This window comes from Ornithorhynchus anatinus, chromosome 1 (assembly GCF_004115215.2).
Source record: "Ornithorhynchus anatinus isolate Pmale09 chromosome 1, mOrnAna1.pri.v4, whole genome shotgun sequence".
In the NCBI taxonomy this organism is placed as follows: domain Eukaryota; kingdom Metazoa; phylum Chordata; class Mammalia; order Monotremata; family Ornithorhynchidae; genus Ornithorhynchus; species Ornithorhynchus anatinus.
In genome coordinates, this window is record NC_041728.1 from 86,393,995 (window position 1) to 86,406,170 (window position 12,176).

Sequence of the window (12,176 nt, forward strand, 5' to 3'; positions counted from 1 at the left end):
CTTTTAATTCTGGGAATGCACCACGGACGATCTTGATCACTAGCTGCCAAATCCAAGCACATCATCCTGTCTTCGGATTGCTTCCTTGATTAATTTCTAAGCATGCTAGGCCATATAAACGCACTGAGCAAATAGAGTGATTAAGAACTTACCCACCTTCAGTACTTGGCTCAGTGGAAAGTGCCCGGGCTTGGGAGTCAGAGGTCATGGGTTCTAATCCTGGCTTTGCCGCTTGCCAGCTGTGTGACTTTGGTAAGTCACTTCACTTCTCGGTGCCTCAGTTACCTCATCTGTAAAATGGGGATGAAAACTATGAGCCCCACATGGGACAGCCTGATCACCTTGTATATCCCCCCAGCGCTTAGAACAGTGCTTTGCACATAGTAGGTGCTTAACATATACCACCATTATTATTATATGTTTATTCAGTTTTACCTTCAGTGATTTACTTCGACTGCTCCTGTAAATATCTTTATGTTTGTATTAGAGTATATGCTTCCTGTGGGCAGGGAACACGTCACTTCTTTAATGTTATTTTCCAAAGTGCTTAGAGTGGTACTCTGCACCAAGTGGCTCCTCAGTAACTGCTATTGTTTGACAGTAAGATCTATTCTAACGTTGCCTACATTTGGTAGTAGAAAATACCCTGGAAAGGTAATCCTATCATCAGGTAATCTCTGTCAGTAGCATCACTTTGGAAAAAAATCAATCAATGGTAAGCTTATTGTGGGCAGGAATTGTGTTCGTTTATTGTTATTTTGTACTCTCCCAAGCACTTAGTACAGTGCTCTGCACACAATAAGTGCTCCGGTCCTCTCCCAGACTTCTCTATCACCGTGGATGGCACGACCATCCTTCCCGTCTCTCAGGCCCGCAATCTCGGTGTCATCCTTGACTCGTCCCTCTCGTTCACCCCACACATCCTATCCGTTACCGAGACCTGCCGGTTTCACCTCTACAATATCGCCAAGATCCGCCCTTTCCTCTCCACCCAAATGGCTACCTTACTATTACGGGCTCTCGTTATATCCCGGCTAGACTACCGTGTCAGCCTTCTCTCTGACCTCCCTTCCTCCTCTCTCGCCCCGCTCCGGTCTATTCTTCACTCCGCTGCCCGGCTCATCTTCCCGCAGAAACGATCTGGGCATGTCACTCCCCTTCTTAAACAACTCCAGTGGTTGCCTATCGACCTCCGCTCCAAACAAAAACTCCTCACTCTAGGCTTCGAGGCTCTCCATCACCTTGCCCCTTCCTACCTCTCCTCCCTTCTCTCTTTCTACCGCCCACCCCGCACGCTCCGCTCCTCCGCCGCCCACCTCCTCACCGTCCCTCGGTCTCGCCCATCCCGCCGTCGACCCCTGGGTCACGTCCTCCCGCGGTCCTGGAATGTCCTCCCTCCTCACCTCCGCCAAACTGATTCTCTTTCCCTCTTCAAAACCCAACTTAAAAATCACCTCCTCCAAGAGGCGTTCCCAGACTGAGCTCTTCTTCCCCCTCTACTCCCTCTGCCATCCCCCCTTTACCTCTCCGCAGCTAAAGCCTCATTTTCCCCTTTTCCCTCTGCTCCTCCACCTCTCCCTTCCCATCCCCACAGCACTGTACTCGTCCGCTCAACTGTATATATTTTCATTACCCTATTTATTTTGTTAATGAATTGTACATCGCCTTGATTCAATTTAGTTGCCATTGTTTTTACGAGATGTTCTTCCCCTTGACGCTGTTTATTGCCATTGTTCTTGTCTGTCCGTCTCCCCCGATTAGACTGTAAGCCCGTCAAACGGCAGGGACTGTCTCTATCTGTTGCCGACTTGTTCATCCCGAGCGCTTAGTACAGTGCTCTGCACATAGTAAGCGCTCAATAAATACTATTGAATGAATGAATAAATTGATTCAATTGTATTTACTGAGCACTTAATGAGTGCAGAGCACTGTACTAAGCACTTGGGTTGTAAGAGATACATTCCCTGCCCACAGCAAGCTTTTAGTATAGAGGAACTACAGTCTACTGTTCTATAATATAGCAGACTCTACTTAAAGAAATGTCTGTGAATCCTCTTGTAGAGACCACCTATTTTGCTGGCGATACTGACAGCCTAACCTTTCATGGTAGCCAAATGGGTGCTGTGCTTTACCAACTGCTCCTCCTCTTCTCCCATCCTACCTCACTTCACTACTTTTCTATCATAACCCAGCCTGCACACTTCACTCCTCTAATGCTAACCTTCTCACTGTACCTCAGTCTCATCTGTCTCATCACCGACCCCTTGCCCATGTCCTCCCTCTGGCCTGGAATGCCCTCCCTCCTCAAATCTGACAGAGAATTACTCTGTCCCGCTTCAAAGTCTTATTGAAGGCACAACTCCTCCAAGAGGTCTTCCCTGATTAGACCCTCCTTTCCTCTTTCCTCACTCTCATCTGCATTGCCCTGACCTGCTCCTTTGGTTCTTCCCTGCTCCCAGCCCCTCAGCACTTATGTGAATATCTGTAATTTGTTTATTTATATGAATGTCTGTCTTCTCCTGTAGACTTTAAGGTCATTGTGGGCAGAGAATGTGTTTATTGTTTTATTGTACTCTCCCAAGTGCTTAGTTCAGTGCTCTTCACACAGTAAGCACTCAATAAATACAAATGATTGATTAACTATGCATCTGCCACTTCTTCCACTGCCAGCAACTGACAGTGTGAGAGTTGGGATGCTGTGGCTAGTCCATTCAGTCAATCATATTTAATGAGAGCTTACTGTGTGAAAGCACTTGGGAGAGTACAATATAACAATAGGACAGAGCTGATAGACACATTTCCTGCCTTAAATGAGCTTAGGGTCTAGACATATCTTTTCTAAAAGAATGAGAAGACTCGGATGGGTGTGCCACCAATAGTGAGAAGTGTGAAAGAAATGTATAGACTGTATCGTGTTACTGTTCCATCCAGCACAGAGTTCTCTTGAGACTGAAGGTCTGTCTCCGTCTGTGCCACTAGGTCTTTTTTTCTCCTTTGCTATACTGTACTCTCCTAAGCGCTTAAAACAGTGCTCTGCACACAGTATGCACTTGATAAATATGATTGATTGATTGTAGGTGTTGCCCTCTTTGACAACCAGCCTCATGGTTATGGACAAACCATCTAACATCCCGAATTTTTCCCTTTTCTTCTCTAACTTCCCTTCTCATCATCTGCAGTAGCTGCACTCACTGAGTGCTTATCGTGTGTAGAACACAATACTAGGAACTCAGGGAATGCACAGTAGAAGTAAAAATTGAGATTTCTGCCTTTGAGAAGCTTTTACAGTCTAATTGGGTGGACAAATGGGCTTATATTGTCAAATCCAAAATAAGTAAATGAGTGAGATAAGAGCTACAAATCACAAGGAACAGCTTGGCCTAGTGGAAAGAGTCCAGGCCTGGGAGTCAGAGGACCTGGGTTCTAATCCCGGCTCCATCTTTTCGATTGATCGTATTCATTGAGCACTATATTGCTGAGTGGCCTTGGTCAAGTCACTTAATTTTTCTGTGCCTCAGTTACTTCCTCTGTAAAATGGGATTTAAGAGTGTGAGCCCCATGTGGGATCTGGACTATGTGCAACCTGATTGTCTTGTATCTACTCTAGCACTTAATACAGTGCCTGGCACATAGTAAGCACTTAAATACCCTTAAAAGCAGCAATTAAGCAATAAAACAAAAAGATACATTCATGAACACTAAGGTATCTGACTGGGTGGCATGATAGGAAAATGATGGGCTATTCAGGACAGTCTTCTTGGGGGAGGTGATTTTGCAAATAGAGCCTTGAAGGAGGGGATGGATGTGGTTTGGTGGAACTGAGACCTGTTAGGGACCTACTCTCATCCACCAACACATACCAATTCTTCTTAAATCCATGGAGATTTTCAGCCTGCACAACTTCTTGGGAAAACAAATTCCATATGTTTGCCTCCTGCTGTGTGAAATGTTTCCATTTTCACTCAGACAGTCTAGAAAGTCCAGGAATGTGGCCAGCACAACTATAATCTTGAAGTCAATAAGGTCACAGCAACCCTGATAGAGCACTCAGTTTCTGGATAGACAGTAGTTCTATTTAAATAAGTTTTTTTTTTGTAGAAAGACAGTTTGATGGCAGATTTTAGTTTAGGCAGCAACCCTTATTTAGAATTTGTTATAGAACCAGAATCATGATTTAAATCAGCAGTTAGAAATAAATTGAGATGGAGGTTCATGGAAGGAGAGAAATGTATGAGAAGAAAATCAGAGCCAATGCTAGTGTATTGGCCTCCAGCAAATCATTAATTCGCAGCCCCAGACTGGCAACAGCATGAGGGAGAACCTGCTGTAAGAACAAAAGTCTCTGCTGCAATAGCTATTCTTGTTCAAGCTTGAATAACCCTGAATTGGAACAGTTCCTTTTTTCCAAAGTGTGCTCTAATTCTGTATCTCCTAACACTCTCTCAGCATACTTATGGCAAAGGGAGAGGTTGATATTATTATCCCCTTTTTAAAGATGAAGAAACTGAGGCCCAGAGGGGAGTAAAGTCTAGGTCTCCCCTTCTAGACTGTAAACTCACTGTGGGTAGGAAATGTGTCCGTTATATTGTACTCTCCCAAGTACTTAGAACAATTCTCAACTCACAGTAAGCGCTCAATAAATATGATAGACTGACTGACAAGTGACTTTCCCAAGGTTACAGTGCAGGTCCCAGCTTCTAGACTCTCACTTGATCCACTAAACCACTGCTTCTAGATTGTAAACTCATTGTGTGCAGGGAATGTGTCTGACTGTTGTTGTATTGTACTCTCCCGAGTACTTAATACAGTCTTTTACACTCAGTAAGTGCTCAATCAATACAGCTGAATGAATGAATGCTTCTCAACAGCTCCCTGGCCCTCAGGATAGTTACAAAGGCCAACAAGCACTGGATTCAGGATTCCACATTGCCTCTAACAACCTGGAGAAAGGCAGACCTCCTTTTTCCCCTTCTCCAGACCCCAAATTAGCCTGGAGCTGTTCAGCAGGTGCCCAGTCTGGGTTGGGAGTTGACAAGGAGGGTCGAGTTCAAAAGAAACATTATCCATCTCATCTTAAAATCATTTCAGAAGGAAATTTACAGGCCTGTTTGTCCTGGGACTATGAAAAGAAAAACACTTAATTTTTAACACTTCAGTCTGGTAAGAGAGAGAGGGGGAGCTGTCCAAAATATCTGTAAGAATTTTTATCTCGATTAATCAGAGATGGTTTCTTTTCTGTGTTCAAATGCCGAGAATATCACATATTCTATTGAAAGCGATGGAGCCTGTTACTAGAATGTGACTTTAAAGTGGCTTTTTCTGCAAGCATATTTTTGTCTCTTCCTCCTGAGAATTCAAGTTGAGTAGAAATCTTGCCCAAACTGTAATTTTTGCCACTCTCTTTAACTCAGAGTGGATGGCTTTCTGCAGCTGGGATCTGAATGCAGACACTCATGAAAGGGCTTCAAGCTGACTGGGTGGTCCTGCAACAGTGCGAGACGAGCCAGGAAACGGCCTCTCCAACTGCAGAGACACTGCCATCACAGGCAACCAGTGTACAAAGCTCTCTGGATGAACCCACAATTTCAACGGCACAGCTGCCCTGGCTCTATTTTCTTTCTCTTCCCCTGCACCACACCCACTTCCTTTTCCTATGTGTCCCTTGCCCTTCCCTCCACTCTAACTCTGCTCTCTTCTCTCTCTCTCTCTCTCAGTGGTATTTTTTGAGTGCTTACTGAGTACAGAAAACCATACTCTGCCTTAGGTTTACTCTGCCTTGGGCTCTTCCTTTCTTTCTCTTCCTTTGTACCGTTCTCTCATCTACCTTTATCCTTCTTTTTGCCCATCTGGCTCTCTCCCTGTTACCCTTGCTTGCCTTTTTCTCCCCACTAATTTCCAATGAATAGTCCTGTTTCACTAAATTATGAAAGTAATTGAGATCCCTTGAGGACAGGGATCATTTCTAGTAACTCTAATCTTCTCTCCCAAGCACTCAGGACAGTGTTCTTCAAAAAGTAAACAGTCCCTAAATACCATTGATTTACTGCTTCAATTTAAGCCCTGCTTCCTGTCTCCATTTGCACTTAATAAAATTTGATCACCTTTCTAACCTGCACTAAAATATGCAAAAATCAGCAGGCGGGCCCAAAAGATTATTTTAGATAAAGTTTTAACTTTCTTTCTCACTAGATATTTTACCAGTGCCTGACAGCGGCACAGTGGATTGGATTGCTGTGCATTGCACTTTTGTATGGTATTTGTGAAGTGCTTGCTATGTGCCAGGCACTGTACTAAGTACCAGGGTAGATAAGAGTTGGACAAAGGTTGAACACAGTCTCTGTTCCTCACAGAGCTCGCAGTCTTAATTACCATTCTGCAGGTGAGGTAACTGAGGCAACAGAGAAGTTAAATGACTTGCCCATGTTCACATAACAGACAAGTGGTGGAGCTGGGATTAGAACACAGGTCCTTCTGACGTCCAGATCCATGATCTACCCACTATGCAACACTGCCTTTCTAATAACTGTGGCATTTGTTAAGTATTCATTCAATAGTATTTATTGAGCGCTTACTATGTGCAGAGCACTGTACTAAGCGCTTAGGATGAACAAGTCGGCAACAGATAGAGACAGTCCCTGCCGTTTGACAGGCTTACAGTCTAATCGGGGGAGACGGACAGACAAGAACAATGGCAATAAACAGCGTCAAGGGGAAGAACATCTCGTAAAAACAATGGCAACTAAATAGAATCGAGGCGATGTACAATTCATTAACAAAATAAATAGGGTATCGAAAATATATACAGTTGAGCGGACGAGTACAGTGCTGTGGGGATGGGAAGGGAGAGGTGGAGGAGCAGAGGGAAAAGGGGAAAATGAGGCTTTAGCTGCGGAGAGGTAAAGGGGGGATGGCAGAGGGAGTAGAGGGGGAAGAGGAGCTCAGTCTGGGAACGCCTCTTGGAGGAGGTGATTTTTAAGTTGGGTTTTGAAGAGGGAAAGAGAATCAGTTTGGTGGAGGTGAGGAGGGAGGGCGTTCCAGGACCGCGGGAGGACGTGACCCGGGGGTCGACGGCGGGATAGGCGAGACCGAGGGACGGTGAGGAGGTGGGCGGCGGAGGAGCGGAGCGTGCGGGGTGGGCGGTAGAAAGAGAGAAGGGAGGAGAGGTAGGAAGGGGCAAGGTGATGGAGAGCCTCGAAGCCTAGAGTGAGGAGTTTTTGTTTGGAGCGGAGGTCGATAGGCAACCACTGGAGTTGTTTAAGAAGGGGAGTGACATGCCCAGATCGTTTCTGCGGGAAGATGAGCCGGGCAGCGGAGTGAAGAATAGACCGGAGCGGGGCGAGAGAGGAGGAAGGGAGGTCAGAGAGAAGGCTGACACGGTAGTCTAGCCGGGATATAACGAGAGCCCGTAATAGTAAGGTAGCCATTTGGGTGGAGAGGAAAGGGCGGATCTTGGCGATATTGTAGAGGTGAAACCGGCAGGTCTCGGTAACGGATAGGATGTGTGGGGTGAACGAGAGGGACAAGTCAAGGATGACACCGAGATTGCAGGCCTGAGAGACGGGAAGGATGGTCGTGCCATCCACGGTGATAAAGTCTGGGAGAGGACCGGGTTTGGGAGGGAAGATGAGGAGCTCAGTCTTGCTCATGTTGAGTTTTAGGTGGCGGGCCGACATCCAGGTGGAGACGTCCCGGAGGCAGGAGGAGATGCGAGCCTGAAGGGAGGGGGAGAGGACAGGGGTGGAGATGTAGATCTGCGTGTCATCTGCGTAGAGATGGTAGTCAAAGCCGTGAGAGCGAATGAGTTCACCGAGGGAGTGAGTGTAAATGGAGAACAGAAGAGGGCCAAGAACTGACCCTTGAGAAACTCCAACAGTTAAAGGATGGGAGGGAGAGAAGGCTCCAGCGAAGGAGACCGAGAATGACCGGCCAGAGAGGTAAGAGGAGAACCAGGAGAGGACAGAGTCCGTGAAGCCAAGGTGAGATAAGGTATGGAGGAGGAGGGGATGGTCGACAGTGTCAAAGGCAGCAGAGAGGTCAAGGAGGATTAGAATGGAGTAGGAGCCATTGGATTTGGCAAGAAGGAGGTCACGGGTGACCTTAGAGAGAGCAGTCTCGGTAGAGTGGAGGGGACGAAAGCCAGATTGGAGGGGGTCTAGGAGAGAATGGGAGTTAAGGAATTCTAGGCATCGATTGTAGACGACTCGTTCTAGGATTTTGGAAAGGAAGGGTAGTAGGGAGATAGGACGATAACTGGAGGGGGAAGTGGGGTCAAGAGCGGGTTTTTTTAGGATGGGGGAGACGTGGGCATGTTTGAAGGCAGAGGGGAAGGAGCCCTTGGAGATTGAGTGGTTAAAAATAGAAGTTAAGGAAGGTAGGAGGGCAGGGGCGATGGTTTTCAGAAGGTGAGAGGGAATGGGGTCCGAGGCGCAGGTGGAGGGGGTGGCACTTGCGAGGAGGGAGGAGATCTCCTCTGAGGATACTGCAGGGAAGGATGGGAAAGTAGGGGAGGGGATTGGTGGGGGGAGGGGAGAGGCGGAGGGGTGACTTTCGGGAGCTCAGACCTGATCGTGTTGATTTTTGTGAGGAAATAGGTGGCCAGATCATTGGGGGTGAGAGATGGGGGAGTTAAGTACTATGTTCCAGGTGCTGTACTAAGCAAACTGTACTGGACAGAGTCCCTGTCCCACATGAGATTCATAGTTTTAATCCTCATTTTACAGATGAGGTAACTGAGGCACAGAGAAGTGACTTGCCCAAAGTCACACAGCAGACAAGTGGTGACACAGAGATTAGAACTCAGGTCCTTCTGACCCCCAGGACCGAGATCTTTCCACTAGACTATGCTGTTTCTCAGGCTCCACTTTTAATCTAATATATATTGACCACCAACAGGGTGCAGAGCACCATTCTAAGCACTTAGCAGAGTAGAATAGAGGTAGAAGATACGATTGCTGTCCTCAGGGAGTTTAAAATTGAATGAAGCCTTCTTGGCTGAAAGTGCTAATAAGCAGGTAAATCCCTAATGATAGCAGAAGGAAGGCGAAACAAAGAGCCTAGAGAAATAACAAATTGAATAATCAGCACCCAAATGAATGTTTCATACATTTATACACAGCATTACTTAATAGTCAGCCCCATTCTTTTAAAAGCTTTAACCTGGTTTTATGAACACCATCACATGAATCTTTCCAACACCCAAAATTGGAACCAAGAGGCAAATGATAGTGGTCGAGACCTCCCAACCAAACCTTCCCCACTTCTGAATTGAGCTCAGTGCTGCAATGAGTATAACAGAGTCCTTGAGCAAAGTTTTCTCTGGGGCCACAGCTGTTACTTACACACACACACACTCGCCCCCCCCCGACCCCACCCCAGTCCCCCAAATGCACTAACTTCTACTAACATGGTTAAGGCTTCTACTAGCATACTAACATGGCTAATTGTATGTTAAAACCTGTTAAAACTCACATTTGAGCAGGATTTTAAGGGTCATAAAACAAATCACAAATAGGAATCAAATCCTTCTGCCTCTTTCCCTGCTACTAACGATAATGTGCAGGGAAAGAGGCAAAGAAAAATGGAAAGTTGCAAGGCCAACTGGCAAGGAAAAAAGGATGACCACCATGGAGGATTGATTGATTTTGGGAAGTAATCCTTTTGAAAATGGAAAGCTTACCCCCGGGAGGAGTACAGAAGAGTCCATAAAAAGTGACAGGTCAGAATAATCGATTCAAAGAGCCAAAATAATTGAACGCATTTTTGGCATCAACAGAAAGGGAATAAAAAACTATATAAAACTATGATATGCTTGCCTATGCAGTTTTAGTTCCTGCATCTTAGGAAGTACATAAGAGAGCTGGAGAAGCAGCAGAAAAGAGCAACCAAGATGATCAGGAAAATAGAGATTAATCAATCAAACAATAATATTTATTAAGCACCTACTCTGTGCAGAGGACTGCATTAGGTGCTTGTGGGAGTACAATAGGTATAGGAGACACAATTTCTGACTTCAAGTGGCAGCTCTCAGAGTCCTCCACTGCTCCCCTTACATCCAACCTCCAAGACCACCTCATTGGAGAGAGGCTATCCTGCCACCGGGAGTCCCAGCAGCTCTTGCTCCAATTCAGGCTGGACTTAAGCACCTGCAGCATGAGGTATCCTTGACCGTCACTGTGTCTCCTGGGACTGTGGATCTGAGATGGGAGAAGCCTGAAATCCTGCTGCTCCTTTCGTATTGGTCATCCCTGTCTTTTATATTTTTGTTTCAACTTTTCTAATGTCTCTCACCAGCCTTACTCTTAGATTCGGAGCACCCTGCATGTACTTCTGGGCACACAGAAGGTGTTTGGAACTATTACTACTGTTATTCTACTCACGTATCTTACATCTTGTAGGGAGTCGGACACTAAAATAATTTATAGACAAGGAAAAGAAAGGTAGCATGTCAGTCTAGAGAGTGCACTGGGGGTGAGGAGGTATAGAAATGTTGAAATTGCAGTTGGGGAGAGTAGAGATTAATCAGGCAAAGCATCTTGGAAGAGGTGTGATTTCCAGGAGGGCTTTGAAGATGGGGGAGAGGAGTGGTTTGTAATATGGACTGGGGGAGAGAGTTCAGGCAGGAGGAAGGGTGTGTCCAAGAGGACAGAGATAGGAGAGACAAGAATGAAGCACAGTGAGAGGGTTAGCTTGAGAGGAAAAGAATATGAGTTGAATATAGTGGGAGGAGAGAAAGAGCTAAAGGGAGAGAAAGGGGGGAGAGAGAGAGAGAGAGAGAGTCTCACAGAGAGAGTCTGTGTGGGCCAGAGTTATGTCCATTTGGATGGGGAAGATGGAGCAGTTTCTGAAAATACCATGGAGGAAATTGGTAGCATATTGAATATGGGTTTTGAAAGAAGGAGAGGTGTCAAGAATGTCAAAGTTGTGCACTGGATGGGAAAATTAGGGCAAGAGGAAGATTTGGGAGGGAGGATCAAACAATCAATCAGTCAATCAGTCAGTGGTATTTGAGAGCTTCCTTAGTGCAGGGTATTGTACTAAAGGCTTGGAAATGTACAGTACAATAAAATACAATAATTGCACAAGAAGTTTACAGGCTACAGGGGAAGACACATTAAAATAAATTACAGATAGGGGAAATAGTAGAGTATAGAGAAAGGTACAAAAGTGCTGTGAGTCTTAAAGTGCTTAACAGTTACACAGCCAAGTGCATAGGCAACACAGAGGAGAGGTTGGGTAGAAAAAATGAGAGTTTACTGAGGGAAGGCCTCTTTAAAGAGATATGATTTTTAGAAGGTTTTGAAGGTGAAGATAGTGGTGCACTGACAGAAACGAAGGAGGAAGGAATTCCAAGCCAGAGTAATAATAATAATAATGTTGGTATTTGTTAAGCGCTTACTATGTGCAGAGCACTGTTCTAAGCCCTGGGGTAGACATAGGAGAATCAGGTTGTCCCACATGGGGCTCACAGTCTTAATCCCCCATTTTACAGATGAGGTAACTGAGGCCCAGAGAAGTTAAGTGATTTGCCCACAGTCACACAGCTGACAAGTGGCAGAGCTGGGATTTGAACTCATGACCTCTGACTCCAAAGCCCGTGCTCTTTCCACTGAGCCACGCTGCTTCTGTGGTCAATGAGTAAGCAGTTAGATAGACAAGATCAAGGTACAGTGAAGATCAAGTCCCCATTTAGACTGTTAGCCCATCATTGGGCAGGGATTGTCTCTATCTGTTGCCCAAGTGTACATTCCAAGCGCTTAGTACAGTGCTCTGCACACTGTAAGTGCTCAATAAATGCTATTGAATGAATGAATAGGCTTGCATCAGGGGAATGAAGTTTGCAGGCTGGGTTGTAGTAGAAGAGTAATGAGGTAAGATAGGAGAGAGACAGCTGACTGAGGGCCTTAAAGCTGATGGTATGGATTTCTGTTTGATGTGATGGTGGATGGGAAACCACTGAAGATTCTTGAGGAATGGAGTGACATTGAAGAGTTTGTTTTAGAAAAAATGATCCAGGCATCAAGTAGACTATGGACTGGATGGGGATAGACAGGAGGCAGGGAGGTCAGTGAGGGAGCTGTTTCAGTAGTCAAACAGGATATAAGTGCTTGGATCACCATGGTAGCTGCTTGGATGGGGAGGAAAGGGCAGATTCTAGGGATGTTGTGAAAGTAAAGCCA